This window comes from Anser cygnoides, chromosome Z (assembly GCF_040182565.1).
Source record: "Anser cygnoides isolate HZ-2024a breed goose chromosome Z, Taihu_goose_T2T_genome, whole genome shotgun sequence".
Classification (NCBI taxonomy): Eukaryota; Metazoa; Chordata; class Aves; order Anseriformes; family Anatidae; genus Anser; species Anser cygnoides.
In genome coordinates, this window is record NC_089912.1 from 36,339,229 (window position 1) to 36,356,040 (window position 16,812).

Here is a 16,812-nt window from a genome sequence, read left to right on the forward strand (position 1 = left end):
GTGTGGTTGAGGAAGCTCAGAAGCATCATTTTTTATTACTTTTCAGTGGAATTATTGATTAGAAAGAGTGCTATTGCCAGTGCTGTTGCCCTGCATTTATGGCAAGATAGAAATAGCACGTATTACATTTTTATTACTCTTTGCTTTACCTGTTGTCTTACCTTAATATTCAGATATCTTAGATCTAAAAGTGAGCTTACATAGGATTAAAAATTCAAATGTCATGTTTCAAAACAACAAAAAAATACACATATGTTATATGCTGTAAGCTTTATCTCTTTGGGCATTTTGCTTGATTTTTAAATTCTGATTTAGTACTTAACCATTTCGATTTCCTCAGCATCTTAAGATAGTATGTTGATTCCAAGACAAATAATTTTTGGAAATACAGGTTTGCAGGAAGTGTGTGTTTTTGGTTCACAGTTCCTGGAATATGTGTAATGTTGCCAGTAAGAAAATACTGAAACTTAACACTTAATATGCTATTGCTAATATTTTGGTATTGAACACAATTGACAGAAAATAGAAGTTGGGATATGTGAGACTTCATATATAGTTGAATGATAGACTTTGAGAATACAGTTGAGTAACTGAAGTCTTTGGTTACGGAGTTATAAAGACAGAGCCAGACTGTGTTGTTGCCAGTTCGATAGAGGTTTTCATTGTACTGTATGCTGGAAAACTGAATATGAACTTCACTATTCATGATAATTCCCCATCAGACAGTTTCTAATTCTGGATCCTGTTCTGTGAAACAAGACAAACAAACAAACAAACAAAAACAAAAACAAAAACAAAAACAAACTAGTTTATATTTAATCTACGGAAACAAACTCTTTAAACCTAGTATGTGATGTGATAAAGGTTATATCCACAGAGATTACAGATGAACATGCATTTTTTTTCCCAAAACATTTATTTAACTTTTCATATTTCATTTATGTTCTTTGCCAATGAATGGTACCCTGCTTACATTTTCCATCAGCTTGCAGTACCCTTTCACTGCACCCTAAATCATGGCTTTAGTTGTTTATAGTTAGCTATAGAACTAATTCTGGCTTGTATTAACGTTTCAAAATGAGGCATATTTAATCGTTTAGTATTAGTTAACTCCTCTTTAGGGAATCAAAAGTTTTTCAACAGTTGTATGACTATGAATGCTGTTGAAAAAACATCTTGCTTTGTGTCTGTATACACTTAATATATAAAATAAGCAGCATGTGCTACTATAGTAATTTTGGTTCTCTTTAGGTATGGGATGCAATGTTGAGTGCATGGGTCAACTGTGACAGGGTGCACAGATATGTAAGATTTCTACTATTCCTCATTTGATGCAAGTAGCAAGCACATATGCATAAAACTGGTTTAAGGACAAAAACTTCAGAGGCAGATCCCAAACTGAACAAAGCAAATAAAATATACTGAATAAAGTATCTTTGTGTCAGATCCAGATTATAATAGCAATATTCAAAATTAGAGAAATACATTCATAATACTTTTTCATACCATCTGTTAGTTACTCTTGTATAGTAAATAAGAGACAATTTATAAACCACTCACATTTCTGTTGTTGTTTGGTTCTGGTCTTTTGAATAATAATAGGACCATTAATTTGATTCAGGGCTTTGAGAAGGTTATATAAACTTCAATTTAAATAGATTTTGTAGGAAAAATGGAAAAGTGATTCTTTACTTGTTTCAATAATTATTACAATTTATATTTTTAAGTCATTTCAAATTAATAAGTTCGTCCAAATAAAAAAGTAATTATCTTTATCTCTTCCATCAAACAGTTGATTTTTGCTACAGTCGATTTCTGTCCATTTAGTGAACTCTGAAAATCCTTTCTTCATGTCATGTGAAATTCTTTTTAGAATTTTTGTTTGTGTTATGATTTATTTAAATATTTTTCAAATGCAACCTGTGATTTTGGTCAAGCAATTACTTCAGTTTTGATCTGAAGCTTGTGACCTGAGTTACTGACAGAGGAAAGCTTACTGAATAGCGACTGAGTGACCCTGATGTTAGTTACATATTGCTTCTTTCCAAAGGAGATGTGTTCAGCCAATAGTTCTTATTTCCTTCTTTATTATCAACAAAATTAAGTTACTAACTTAAAAGCAGATTCTTGGTTTTGCAGAGGTATAACTGATGGATTTTATTGAACAGTTCTGTTTAAAAGGCTGGATTGGAGCAAGAAGCTATTAAATGTACACGTCTTTTCCATCAACATTGCTGTAATATTAACAAGAGAAATGAACTCTGATGTGGAAAAATCTAACTTGGTATCATGCATGTCAATAAATGGGAAGTTTCTCTGTATGAACTTCTCTGATTATTGTCTTATTATCCATCGAAAAAATGTGTATATAAAAAACCTTTTGAACATATCTCTTATAACACAAATATCCCATTGATTGATTCTGGTAGCTCAGTTTGCTTAGGGTTGTGGTTGCTTAGTCTTTTACATTAAATGTGTGGAAAGTACAATAATGTTAGAATTTGCATTTTCATTTTCTTAAATGAAAATGTGTGAGTCATAATTGGAATATTTCAAAGCAGGGTAATGGAGATGACAAATTAGCATTCTAAGAAGTCTGGTTTATAGTAAGGAAATAGGCATGGAATTCAGTAAATCAGAAAAGGTGGTTATCGATGTGATGATGAGAAAATTGCAGAGGAGAAGAGAGAAATGTTTGGAGTTCTTCCTTACAAATGTATGATTTCATTTTTCCTTCATCCTAGTATGTGTAACAGATGCTTTCTTCCTTCTCTTTAGGGATAGATTCATCTAGATGCATACTATCTCCCAGTTCTGAGCACCCCTTTCTTACAAGTGTATGGGAAGTGTTTGCATGGAAAAGGAAGGGGACAATAACTGCTGTGTAACTGCTTGAGCGATATGCATCGACTTTAAGAGCCACTTTATCCCAATTACCTCCAAGTAACGTGTCAGGAAATATATGCCAGACATCACAGCTTATTTACTTGGCTGGACTTTTTTTTTTCCTTGAAAATTGTAGTTGGCCCTCTGAGTTCTTGCTCTCCAGAGCAGTCCATATTAATTTGGCAGTCTGTTTACAGTGACACATTTGCATAAGCTTCATTATTGCATTTTTTGAATTATACCTTTCAACTATTTGTGAGATTTTTTTGGTTTGGTTTGGTTTTTGGGGCAAGGAATTTTAGGCTTGTGTGTTGAGACTTTAAGGAACACATTATCTCTGAAACATCTCTAAAAGAAGTCCTGGTAGGAATTGGACTGCAAACTTTCCATTGTGCTTGAACGTTATTCAGCATAATACTAAGCATGAGTTTAGACAGTCCTTGTGCATAATACTCTCCCTCAAAGATTTTACCAGTTTAATTTGGAAACAAAGTTATGACTCCTATTTGATAACATTTGTAAAAATCTTTAAAATGCTGTCAGATAATACATCTGCTAATGAAATCTTAGAAAAGCACTGCAGAAAGAAATGAGCATAATCAGAATCGGACAACAGCAATGATAATACTAGTTCAAGAGTATGTACTTAGAAATATATTGTGTGTTAACCCACTTTGAATCTTACTTGCTATTCATACTCTTACCTTTTTCCAGTGCTAAATAGATAAGCAAGCTGTGGTTGTTTCAGAATTGAGCCATGGCTACAGCAATGACCATATTTTCTACTGAAGCCTTTATAAATAAAGAAGCAAAAAAGAAGCTCTGATCAATGAATTTAAATTTACTTTTTATGTTTTAGGTTTTTACTTGATTCAGTACTAGTCCAGACGATTAGCTGATGTGTATGTAGTTACCCCTTTGGCCAACCATTGATAAACTTCAAACTCTTTTTCTGATTTGGATCTGGCAGAGTTCCAGGTAGATGCAAATGAACAATTTCACTTTTAATGGAAGAAAAGAAGCTTCTCTTCTCTGACTCACTTCTGAAACTAAAACTTAGGTTTTCTTACCTGTTTCTGACCTTGTCCAAGATTTCAGAGCCAGATGTTGTCCTGCTTATCAAAAGCTTATTTGAAAGAACAGTGAGTTATTTAGTGCTGATTGCATCAAACTGTATTTGAGGAAAGAATCTGGATATGTTTTCTGTTTAAATGACAAGTATACAGAGTTATCCTTAGGAGAGGAGGATCTGATCATGGGGTAGCTAAATTCAGTATCTGCAAGTATGGTTGTTACCTCTTGCCCTAACAAGTGCTGTACCTCCTTTACAAAAGGAAGCAAACCATGCCTATTCCTATTTCTATTTTAATTAAATGTGCTTTAATATTAATAGCAGTAATTTTTATTCTAATCTTGTTTTATTTTTTGAGGATAGGTTACTTTTTTTTTCAGTGATCTCTTACAATCAAGTTTTTGTTTCCAACAGAATAGCTGAACGTAGAGGCTGAATGGAATTTCTTTAACAAAAAAATTAGTAGTTCTATAGAACTGAGTTGAAAAATCAAAAAGAAAGCTTATGGAAAGGGACAACAACAACAACAACAACAACAAAAGGAGCCAAAGCACTGAGATACCAAGAAAAAAAAGAAAAGTTAAAAGAAAAAAATAGAAAACAGTACTTGACTTAGAAGAATGGAATTATTTCCTATGATCAGTTGTGATACTAAGAAAAAGATAAAATAGTTCTAGGAAAAAGAAAGGAAGTTGCAATGTTTTATTCTACAGGGGCAGCTGAATACTGATTTGGATCTTCATAGCAGTTATTCAAATGAATAGGAAATTTTTTGGTAATTATATGTCAGCTACTGATATTAACATCAGATCATCTGTTCATAATAGCTTTGATTGTAACCAATATATATATATTTCTTCTTCTGTAGTTTATTTTAGGAGAAAAATGCAGGGATTTTTTTTAGTAATTTTAATTTCAGTTTGATTGACTTGAAAAACTTAGCTATCTCAGTGTCTGTGAATCTGAGAGAAAGTTTATTATTGTGAAGGAGGCTTTAGGAATCAACAAGAAGCTAAAGTCAGGCTTTGATTCTGTCAAGCAGTCTGGAGGATGTAGTTTAGGATTATTTTGGGGAAGGACTTGGGATCCAGCATTTGCCAGGGAAAAAGAAAAAGAAAGAGAAAGAGAAAAAGAAAAAAAGAAAAAGAAAAAAAAAGAAAGTTGACAGCAATCCTTCAAATACTGCTCTTACAAAGAAAGCAAATTTTGATTTTCAGTCTTGAACTCTTATCTTTTTCAGTAAGTGTGTTTTGCAATTTCTACCTGAAGTTATTAGACAGTGTACACTGAGTCAAGTAGCACAGTGGGTTCTTTCTACTTCTTAATGTCACCATAGCTGTCACATGTCACATCCAAAGTTCTCACTTCACAGAACTATAAAGGCTTTAAGATGTGTGTGTAGGAGTATGTCATAAATAGGATGATTAGATAGTCTTTGAGTATAATAAAATATTTTTTTTTTTTTATGATTTAAGTTTCATAAGTCTTAGCATTCTCTTGTTGTAGAGAGGTTCATCAGCCAAACTGACGATGTGTTTTCCAACACAGCTGAAACTGATGTTTTAGTGTTACTGTGTATAAGAGAAAACAAAAAAACAAACAAAAAAACACAACTGTGGTTGTCTATGTGGATTTAGATGGGGTAGAAAGTAAACTCATATGAGTTTTGACTAAAAGATAACAGTTTTATAAACACTCAATTAGGTTTGTAATATACAAAAAAGTTGCAAGTACACAAAAGAAAAAAATTGCATTTCAAAATTCATTAAGCTTTTACAAGCACTACTAATGACGTAGGCATATGTAGACAGTTTCAAAATGTAGCTTACATGAAATAAAGAGGGGATGAAATGTTTGTTCTTCTGTCTGAAGTTAGACTTGGTTCAAAATTAGAAATAAGAGCTGTATGTATTTAGAAGCTAAATGCACTTCTCCAGCTCATCCATGTGTGAAAAAGAGACAAAAATATGAGAGCAATTGCTAATTCAAGACGTTTGTCTTCAGCCAGAGAAATCACATTTGGAAAAACTTTTCTTGATTTTACCTCTCTAAATACTGGTGTACGTTACCAGCACCTGTGCCAAGATCTGCTAGGAAAATGGAATTTTATTTCTAAATTTACACTTCATTAATAATGCTTTGTTCTTCAGTTCTTAATCGGAAGAAGCTGAAAAACTCAATCAAAATATTCATGACATTTTTTTAATAGTATTTCTAACCATGGATTTTAAAAGACACTTCATAGATATTCCTGTTTTAATGCTGAAGAAAAAAAAAAAAAAGAAAAAGGTTCAGTTTTTCCTATTGTTAATGATCATCTATTGTGCAGGAAGGCTTCATAAATCATGAAGTAGAGTTGGAATGAGTAACTACAGCAGTAAAGTAGAAGTGTGTGCACGCTATTCTTATTAGAGGTACCTTGGAATTTTAACCTACCCCTCGAGAAAATTTCAACTTGGGCATCAGCTAGCTTTTCTAGTTTTGACAGATTCCTCCTTTTCTTTTCCAGCTCAGAAACACTGAAATTTTGTTTCCAACTTTGTAAACGTTTCTATTTAAAATGCTCTAGAATGCTTGTTCCTAGGGTTTGTTCAGTTTGTAGGTGGCCTTATTCTCTACTTTGGAAGCAAGCTTGTGAAGAATATCAGGATGTACTTAATCTTCATCTGATGACCTGCTTACAATAATTAGAAGGGGCAAGATTAAAGAGTATGTTGTTTTTGCATAATCTTGTGCTGTGCAATACTTTTTTCATCTTCTTTCTCTTGAGGAAGCAACCTGAATATTTGTCAGTAAAGGAGTATTTAACTTAATATTTTTATGAAGAGGCTTGGAGGTAAAATAGAAAAACCATCATGTCTTTCTGTGTGTACAGTGCCCAGTTCAGTGGGGTTCCAATCCTGAAGGAGGTGTTAGTAAAATTACATCATCACAGATCTAGGATCAGGGTATATGGGGACGCTTTGCAGAACTGCTGACTGTAGAAGAGTTTCAGTGAGTGTAGGTGGTAATAAAAATGGAGCAGGGCTACATCTGTTACCCTGCATACATTTTAAATAGTGCAGTGTCTCAGATGGGTTAAGAAGATCCAATGAGTGACCTTATTCTGAAAGTATAACCTTATTCTGAAAATTCAGGCAGGTTGCAAGATGAACAAAAAGTCTTAATTGTCTTAAAAGTCTTAAAAGTCTTAAAAAGTCTTAATTGTCAACATTCAGGCTAGGAAACAAAGTTTTCAAATTGCACTATTTGTTGAGTGACTGGTAATAGTAAGACTAAAGTTTTTTATATGGAAGAATTGTTATAGACAGATATGGAAGAAACCAAGGGACTTCTTAAAACTCAGGTAGACAGATTTGTCAGGCAAGGTTAGAGCCCACGTTCAGACAGTAAAGAAAGTCACAATAATACAGTTGGGGAAACTAGCAGTCAGGGGATCTCCCTGCTAGCAGTCAGGGGATCTCCCTACTATCAGTGGGGAATCTCAAATGCCATATGCAACGTGAAAGTAGCTTTCTTCTCCATAGGTGTTGCTGAGGTGTTCTGTAGAGGTTCACACAAATGTAGATACTTTTATTAAATTTGGTTATAGAACTCTGTGAAAATGATAGTTTCATTTCAAATTAAATATGAATATTGTGTGGGAAAGCAGTTTGCATAGATCAGAGGCTGGAGTTAATTGTGCATCTTGAAGAATAATCTGCCAGATCTTTCCTCTGAGGGTCCTCTGAGGGTACAAGGCTGAGAGTATGTCAAATCATGACTGTGTATATATTACCTTGTGAGCAGAATAGTTTGGTGGAAAATACTAAAGCTTTTGATGCTTTTCTGGCATTCTAAGGAACTTCTGTTGATCTCTGCTGTGTTTCTAAAGAAGGTGCAGCAAAAGAGAGTGCCTTCCTGTGCCCCTCACTGCAGGTAATGCACCGTGAGTCACTGCTGCAGGTCCCTCAGCAGTGTGAGAAAGTGGTGGAAACACTCTGCTGTACCCAGGGAGGCTTGCAGCCCTGGCCATTGGGCTACTCCCACCTCTAGCTTCTAGTGGAAAGTGAGCATGGAACCACCTTCTTCATATGGGATTTTATTCACATGTCAACTGGATCCCCTTTTGTTGTTAAGCAGGGCCCACTTCAGCAACCCGAAGCCCCATAGATGCTTTGTTGTCTCAGTGTGGCAGTGCATCATGCTAGAGATGCGGGAAAAAAACCTGTCTTTCTGTCCCAGGTGTCATATAGAAATAGCTGCCACAGTGATATTGCTGATTCTCTACGTCATCCTCAAAATGCTGAAGTGTGGTATGTCCATGTTCCCAAAAGAGTCCTTGAGGAATTTAGGAGGAAAGTGATAGAAAAGTCTCAAAATTTTCTGCACAGAAAAGTGCAAAATGATAAAGAGTCTCCATGTTTTAAGTCTGAAGAATGCATTATTAAAATCTAATCAAATCTCGGTCAAGAATTCAAAGTTCCAAAGAATCTGTGTATGAAGCCTGTAATATCTTGTTGAGCTAAACTGAATTGTTCATTTCAGTTGTTAATTTTTTCTTCTGAACCACTTTTTATGAATGCGGTTCATGAAATTGTATGGCTGTAATTTACAAATTACATTTTTTATCTTTGGATTAACCTGCGCATTCTCAATATAGATGAATGTATTTGATACTGTGTCAGAGGATTAGAATTCATTTCGTGATGACTTTCCAGGCTTTGAAATTTGGTTTTATTCCACAAATAGAGGTAAATAAGTAGGGAGTGTTTTCAGAAAAAATGGATTTTTTTAGGAGGTTTGAATATATCTGTATTTTGTCAAGTAAATAAAGACTATTCTGCTACCCAGTATTAATACCTGGCATCTGTGTGCACTGGTGTTTATAAATGACCATGTAGGCCTAAGGAAACTTTTGCATGGGGGTATCCCCACAAATGAATATGTATGCAATAGAGTAGAAGGGGAGAATGTAAGATTTGTGTTAACTATAGACATGGATTTGAACCATGCACCATATGCTAGGTCTGTCTTTAGATTCTTTTTGATTACATAGTCATCAAACATTGGGCATGCGTAGTCAGATTGTATTGTTATAATACCATTAGTTTTTGAATCTGTGGTTACTGCATTTTCTGCGAAAATGGACGATTTGCTGTTCTGCAGTCAATATCTTGGATGCTGGCATTTTGGTGAATGTTTGGACATGATGTCTCTTATGTAAATTGCTTTCTGATCAGCTACCATCTGTATCCAGTGTGATGTTTGGGATCAGGATTACCCAGAACAGAGCACTGTCTCTCCTCATAAGATTTAGTACCTGGTCTAAAAGTCACCTAAAGAAAATTGAATCAACTCTTCCTGTGGTGATCTCAGGATGTTTGTGTGTGTGTGTTTTATTTCAGTTTTTTGTTAATAATGATGTGCTATTTTATGAAAATAGCCAACACTATTATGAAAATGCCTTTTTCACCTGCATTTGGTCTCTTGCAGAACCCTACTTAAGGCATGAGATGGAGTGGGCAATTAGATTACTAGTGAGTGGGTAGTGAGATATGTTTTAGTATTTAAAAAATTGTAGTAAAGAGAAACTGGGGGCATGGAGAGGCCTTCCTCTTTCCTCCTCATTATCTCTCATTTCCCATTTTGTTAAGATGACACAGAGGATAGCTTTTGCTTGCACCTGAAAAGCATCATCTCCATGTATTTCTTTTGACTGGTTTATCAATTTTCTATTTTGATGGAATTAGCTCTGAGACATTATTTGATACATTAGGAAAAAAATATATATTTAAATGAGTCCTTCCAGACTGAAGAATCTCTGATTTGAGAAGACAGTTTTTAAAAACTGTGTATGCCTCCTCATGAGTACTACTTTTGCTCTAAAATAACATGCCCCAAATGGTGGATGAAACAAATGTATACTATATATTGGTCAAAGACTGGGCCATGTGCCAGAATTTTTTTTAAAGCATTAAGAAATGTATTTGTGTTTTATGGAAGTCGTACCATTTTTTTAAGAGAATTGAAACAGCATTTGTTGCATATCTGTAGGAAAGCTGAACACGCTATGTCTCTTTTTAGAGAAAAAATGAAAAGTGTTTGTGAAAATATTTATTTGTTATTTAGCAACTTTACAGATATTAAAACAGATATCCTTCTCTAAGAGTAATGGAAACCCCTGTGGTGAGGGTGGCCAGAGTGGTCACTGTCAGAGCTGCTACTGGATGGGCACACATGGGCAGGAACAGGGCTGAAATGGTCTGGGCGCAAGTGCCGTGGCAGTGTGGCCTACAGGGCCTTGCAGCTGGTGGGGAATGCCTTCATGTGGGCTCCTTGGACATTTGGACAATTTTGTCACTCTGGTCTTAGTAGTCATACAGATTTACAGTAGCAAATGAACTGTGAATAGGCCAAATCACTGAAAGATGCTTGTTGGTTGTGTTGGTTTTGATCATACAGATTTTGTTGTTAACTTAGACCTAAATAAAGTGGTAATTTATTCAGGTCAGTCCCGTTGATTTTGGCAAACTCTGACTCAGCAGGTGTTGCTGGTTCCAGCCTGTGAAATCCAAATTTAAATTCCCAGATTAAGTCCTAATCTGCATAATAATACCTTTCTTCCAACATTTTTTTTTTTTTTGTACTCAGATTTCTGAATAGCTTATAAGTGCTCTCTTAAGTCCTGAATGTCCTGTGGGGAAAGGCTAAGGGCACTTGGGTTGTCCATTCTGGAGAAGAGGAGGCCAAGAGGTGACCTCAAGTCTCTCTTCAACTCCCTGAGGAGGGGAAGGGCAGAGGGAGGTGCCAGACTCTGATTCCTGGGAACCAAGGACAGGACATGTGGGAACAGCACAAAGCTGTGCCATGGGAGGTTCCAGATGGATGGAAGGAAATATTTCTTTACTGGGAGGGTGGAACACTAGAACAGCCTTCCTGGAGAGGTGGTTGTCTGTCAGTGTTCAAGAGGCATTTGGATAGTGCCCTCAATAACATGCTTTAACTTTTGGTTAGTCTTGAAGTCTCCTTCTCTGGTGATACTCAAAACCTAAACCTGCCTGGATGCCATCCTGTGCAACATGCTCTATGTAATCCTGCTTGGCAGGGAAGTTGGACTTGATGATGTTCAGAGGTTCCTTCCAACCTCAGCCATTCTATGATTCTGTGATGTGGTCAGGCAGTTAGACTAGATGGTCTTTGAAAGTCCCTTCAGACGGAACTATTCTATACATCATTCTATACATCATTATGGAAACAGGGGTACTTTTATCCTTTTCACTGTTTTAAGTTGTAAGGGACAGAACATTTTTTTGAACTTGAAGTAGATACAGTAGGTGAATCACTCGTGAACTGTAATGACCATTCACATAGTGACTTATAAAAGTACTGCAGGATTCCATCTCCCTCAAATTAGTGTGCTGCCTGTTACAGAAAACAGAGCATCAGGATTTTAGGTGGAGTTAATCAAGAATCTTTCAGACAGGTGAAGTAAATCAACTGAAATTCCAGGTAAAGTCAGTTTAAAATAAAAGAAAATGAAAGTATCCAGGGATTTGCTAGATGTTCATATTTCTCTGGCTGCCTACAAAATGTTCTTAAGGCAAAAGGAAAATGGAAGTGCTACCTTATATGAAGTCATGGCTGGTAATTGTAAAATTATCAATGATCTAGTTAATATTCAGTTCATTTATTCAGGCTTCTGCAATTCTTAAAGGCACTGGTGGAAGAGAATAAAAATGATATACTTCTTTCCATTTTAATTCTGCTTTATCAATCTGCATCTGAGTTAGATGGGTGATTTCTGCTCCTCTCAGTTAGAATGCTGCTCTCTGGACAGCATTTTGGTGATGCATAAGTAGCATCTATATTTTTCATTGGTAAACTAACTAAGAAGAGTTTTCCTTGAAATACAGCTGAAAGGTTCTACTATGTTGCATTATAATTTCATCTTCTATTAAAATGATTTGCAAGCTTAATATTCAGACCCTGGCTACACTAAACTAATGTTTTGAAATTTCTAACCACAGGACTGTGGAAAACTCCTTAAAAGCTCTGTGAATACAGTATAATTCCTGCATCTAATTTTAGAATAAATTTCAAAAATTATTGTGAATATGTTTTTTCTCAAGCTCAGTTATATTTGTTTTGAGTTTATTGCACAGACTTGCAATAAATCTAATAACTTCCAGGTTGATTGTTTTTGCAATTTTCCTTAAACCAGATATGCTTTTACTTTCTAAACTTAAAATTCCAAAATACAGTCTCATGAATTGTGATGAGTTCAGTTTGAATTTTAAGAATCAGAAATAAGAAGACTCTTTCTATAAGAATTTTGATGTTCAAAGATACACTTTGATGATTTTAGAAAAGAATTAACAGAAAATATATTTTATACTATATGCATTATTCTTCTGTGATTAGGTAACTCTTAGCAGTCTGATGTATGTGGTGTTTAGATTTACTACAGACATTTGTAATCTATAGATTGATTTATTTACTTTTTCTTAGTGAAAGCAAGTAATATTTTTTTTCCACTTTAGAAGATCTGCAGGCCAATTCTTTTTGTTTCCCAGCAGTGTTCTTTTTACATTTGCAGAACGAAAAACTTTCAGAATGAATTAGGGTGTCATTTTGATTTAAGTACATTAGATGAAACACAAAAATGGGTTTTGAGACATCCGTAGATATTAACTGCACCCTTTCAATGTATTGCTGAGTAATGCATGCTTTTATTTTCAATCTATAGCTATAATTTGTGTAAGTTTTAAATGGTGCTCCTTCTGATAGAAATTACAAGGAGTAGTAGTACAAGTGGAGAAGCTACTGGCAATACTTACTACACTATGTATTCATTTAAAGAATCTTACGTACTATTTCAGCTATTATGTGATAGCTGTTTATTTTTGAGGAAATATTAGTCTTCTTCAGTAACTTTCTTTAACATTTTCTTTTTTATTTTTTCTTTAACAGATCAAAACAAAGTAACTGGTACTTCTGTGTTTGTCACTAGTGTTTCTAGATGGTAACAAAGATTCCTCAAGTATTTTCTTGTAAATTTTTTTGTATTGTACTATAAGAAAAAATATACTAAAAAGCGGTGTCCATAGAAGAATACACCATACAACGTTACAATGAGTTTTTGAGTGTTCATAACACTTTTCTTTTCTTATAGAATCTGTCACAACATGTTTATATACATATATTGCCTAAATAATGTTTATCACAACACTCTGTACATGGAAAACAACACAAAACAGAAAGGGAAGGTAAATTTGGGAGCTTTATGTAAGAAACATGTACAAATGTACAGTATTCACCTAAGAATATTTGTGATTTAAAGCTTTTGTACTATGGCTAATTAATAGAGCTCACTATCCTGTATTTCTCAAATGCAAACTTTACTAATAATAGTTTGAATAATCAGCTTCACATCATGCTGAGAACTGTACATTGTTTTAATGCAGTGTCAATATTTTAAATGTAATCAGGGTGTGTGCCTAAATCCTTATCTAGGATTGTGGGAGTGAAACTGTCGTCCAGCTGTGAAGCTAAGAGAAAATTTCAGTTCTCTCTAAAGCAAAATTCAATCACAAATGCCAAAGACACATACTCAGCAGGCTTTTTTAATACTCAGTCTTAGGCATGACTGGATGAACACAGCCGGCAGGTCTGTTCACATGCTTGAAGTTGGACATATTAATTATTCATTATTCAAAGGCTTTCGTGTGTTCATAGAAAAACATAAAGAAATGCTATCAAGGATTAATGTTTTAAATGTGTTTTGGTGTCAACTGCTGCTCACTCAGTTTTGTGTGTCCAGTAGTAATCAGTGATATAAACCATAATGATATAGTTTACAACTTTTTTCTATTATTTTAGTCTATACCAAAATGTTCTTAATTGAAATGCTCTAAAACATTTAATAACATTCCTCCCAAAATTAACCATAGCCACATATTTGTAAGATAGCATCCATGTGGTCAGACTAATAAAGAGGAGAAATGAGTCTTTTAGCAAGGCTTCCTGTAAAGCTGATCTTGCCACATAGCTGCATTTCCCCTTCTTGTAAAGTGAATACCATTCTAAGCATCATCCAGAGTGTTAGCACCCCGAATTAAGTGCACTTGTTTTTTTCGAGGTTGAGATTAGAATGAGGAACATTTTGAGAAGATGAGGAGGCCATGATATTTAGATTACTGCCATAGAGGAGCTGTTTCCTTGTTTATAAGTCATTAAAATGAGATGAACTGCGTGTGTTAGCACTGCTTCTGAAATGAAGTGACTTCATTTTCCTCAAAATCTAGGAGAGCTAAAAACCACGTTAGTTCATGGTTACCTTGCATAAGGTTGGATATTTCCATGTGAATACTTTTCTTCAGTCTTGCAAGACCTTGCTGAACTGTTACCTATGTGCTAAGATGTTGCTATCTTGAAAATCCTGTGATTTAGTTTAATTTCTGTGCACATCCTTGCTTCAGCATGGTGAACACAATTTATTGACCCAGAAAGTGTCTGATGGCAGCTATGGGACACTTAGAGCAAACTGGCTGACTCCACCGGTTAGAGCTGTGCCCCATCACGTATGAGAGCAAAAAGCCTGGCAGAGGGGTATTCATGGAAAGCTAAAAGATAGCACTGTGTTACTTTTGATGTTAAAAGCCTCTCTCCCTTCTCTTTTCTACTGCTGATTTTTACTAACAAGAGAGGCGTAGGATATTAGCATAATAAAAATGGGCACTCTTGAATATAAGAACTGTTTGATGTATGTGAATGTTTTGGTGACAGTAAATGCTAGTGCTTTCAAAGGTACACAGACTGATCTTAATAGTTTATTAATTATTTAAGTGATTACATGGTAACAAAATAATAATAATCACAGAAAACCAAATCTCTTTTCTTCTTGGTTTTGGAAGTTAATCTTTCCATATTAGTATTAGAAGTCTGAGTTCCCCCTTCTTGGAAATATTTTTCTAGTTAATATATTAACTATAGCTTAATTATGTACAGCTAAATGCTTGTGCCCATGCCTAGGTGTACTCTGTGGGAAAGCATACTCTCCAAAGATTACTTTCAAGTTAACTAAGGGAAGCTTTCTGAAGTGCACTTTGACTTCATCTTTAGATTTCATCTCAGTGTGTCTACTTGCTTCACTCACAAGACTTATGTTTTTAAACATGAATTAAATATCCAGAATTGTTAAAGTTACAAATAAAAGTGATGATACAACAAATATTTTACACTGCCATACCACAACTTTGGCTGTAGACAATCTGGTACCAAGGCTTTTCAGATTTTTATACTTGTCCATGATTGTTCTGTGCCTCTGCATTGAGATAAAACAGTATACTGTTTTTAAAAGGAAAGTTGAGATTTTTATAAATATTCAGGTTGAAGGCCGTTGCACCCTATTACCCTTGTCATTCCTGGGAAGGTCACTTTTGTCTGCCACTGTTGTTCCTGGAATGGCACCCTGTCCTGTTATAATGAAAATGAGCTGGTTTCATTTAAACTTTAGTTTAACTTAAGTAGCCTGACTAATTCATGAAGGGGGCAAAAGTCTCTTGCAATAATGAGATGTTATGTCAGCTGAAATAGCTACCCCTTAAGGGAATCTGTGGTCCAGCCCTAAAGTGGCCACTTGCATTGTCAGTCACCAAACGTTTGATGTAAAAAGCACAATAAATGGATATATTTAATTATACTGTGTTTACAGGATGAAACTGCTTAGAAGGTTATTGATTTTCCTTTTGCTAGACACTGTGTAAACATAAAATAAAAATAAAAATCCTTGTGCTTCTTAAGAGCATGTAATAATTGTAGCTGTTAATTTCTTCAGGTTACAGCAGAAAAAAAGTGAATAGAAGATTTTGAGACTCTCTTAAGGATCATTTAGCATAAAAACACTTAATGGACTGTAGCACTGAATAATTTCTCTTGAGAGACATTGTATATAACTTGAGATCTTCTGTTACTTACAAACAGGAAAGCTGTCCTTTTGAGGCCAGCTCGATAAACATTTTAAATGTGGAAGCAACTATGTTCTTCCTTAGCCAGGAGCTGTAAGATGACTTCAAAAATAAACATGGAAAATTAGAAACAATACACATAACACTTGATAAGTAGAATCTTTGCAATGAAGCCAGTTTTCTGTGAATTGTAGTTAGTTACGTGGTTCTTTTTGCCAATGTTACAGATTAGTATTTGTTTGTTAATATTACAAATGCACTTAGGCATATCCTTGTTTAGGTTTTAAGTAATTTATTTAAAATATCTGTATAATGTAATCATTAACAACTGTCAGCTTGCATGCAGTCCAAGCACTTACTTACGTTAAAAATAGTGTTGGAAATTACATAGTCACTGTATTCGGCAGTTAGTTCAAATAGCAATTCTGATCATGCATGTCTTGTGGATTCTGATATATGGATGTAAAATATGCATCAAGATCTTGTCTTTAGAGGAGAAATTCCTAATTAACTCCTCCTGTTTGTGTCTGTGTATTCATTTTGCACTGGTTTAATCCAGCTTCAAAGTATTTCAGTTGGAGTTTGGCTATACATTGGCACACATATAGATATGTGTGTGCAAGTATATAGAAGTTATTTCAGTTCTTCTGGTTTAAATTCTATTTCATTCAACTAACTTGTGTAGGCAGGCTTCAACATTGTACTAAACTGGGAATTATTTCTTCTTTGAAGAGGATCTGATAAGTATCTGCAATATTCCATTATCAATTATTTTGTTTTATTGTGTGGCATTTATAAGAAGTGCAAGAATATCTTTGTATTTTATGCTATTCCTCTTCTGCTTTGTTTAGCATATCTCATTTTTATCTCCAAACAGCAAGAACCCTGAAGCTATAGTTTAGAATG

The 16,812-nt window shown here is 34.7% G+C and overlaps 1 protein-coding gene and 1 long non-coding RNA gene across 2 annotated transcripts in view; both read left to right on the forward strand.

Annotated features, from left to right (window-relative positions):
- Window positions 1–16,812, forward strand: part of CHSY3 (chondroitin sulfate synthase 3) — a 180,818-nt gene that overhangs the window by 77,540 nt on the left and 86,466 nt on the right. The window lies entirely within an intron of this gene.
- The window catches only part of LOC125180880 (uncharacterized), a 78,015-nt gene that overhangs the window by 1,835 nt on the left and 59,368 nt on the right, over window positions 1–16,812 (forward strand). The window contains exon 1 of the long non-coding RNA XR_007159807.2: window positions 1–16,812. This exon is cut by the window's left edge and continues 1,835 nt beyond it; it is cut by the window's right edge and continues 35,445 nt beyond it. This is a non-coding gene — a long non-coding RNA (uncharacterized lncRNA).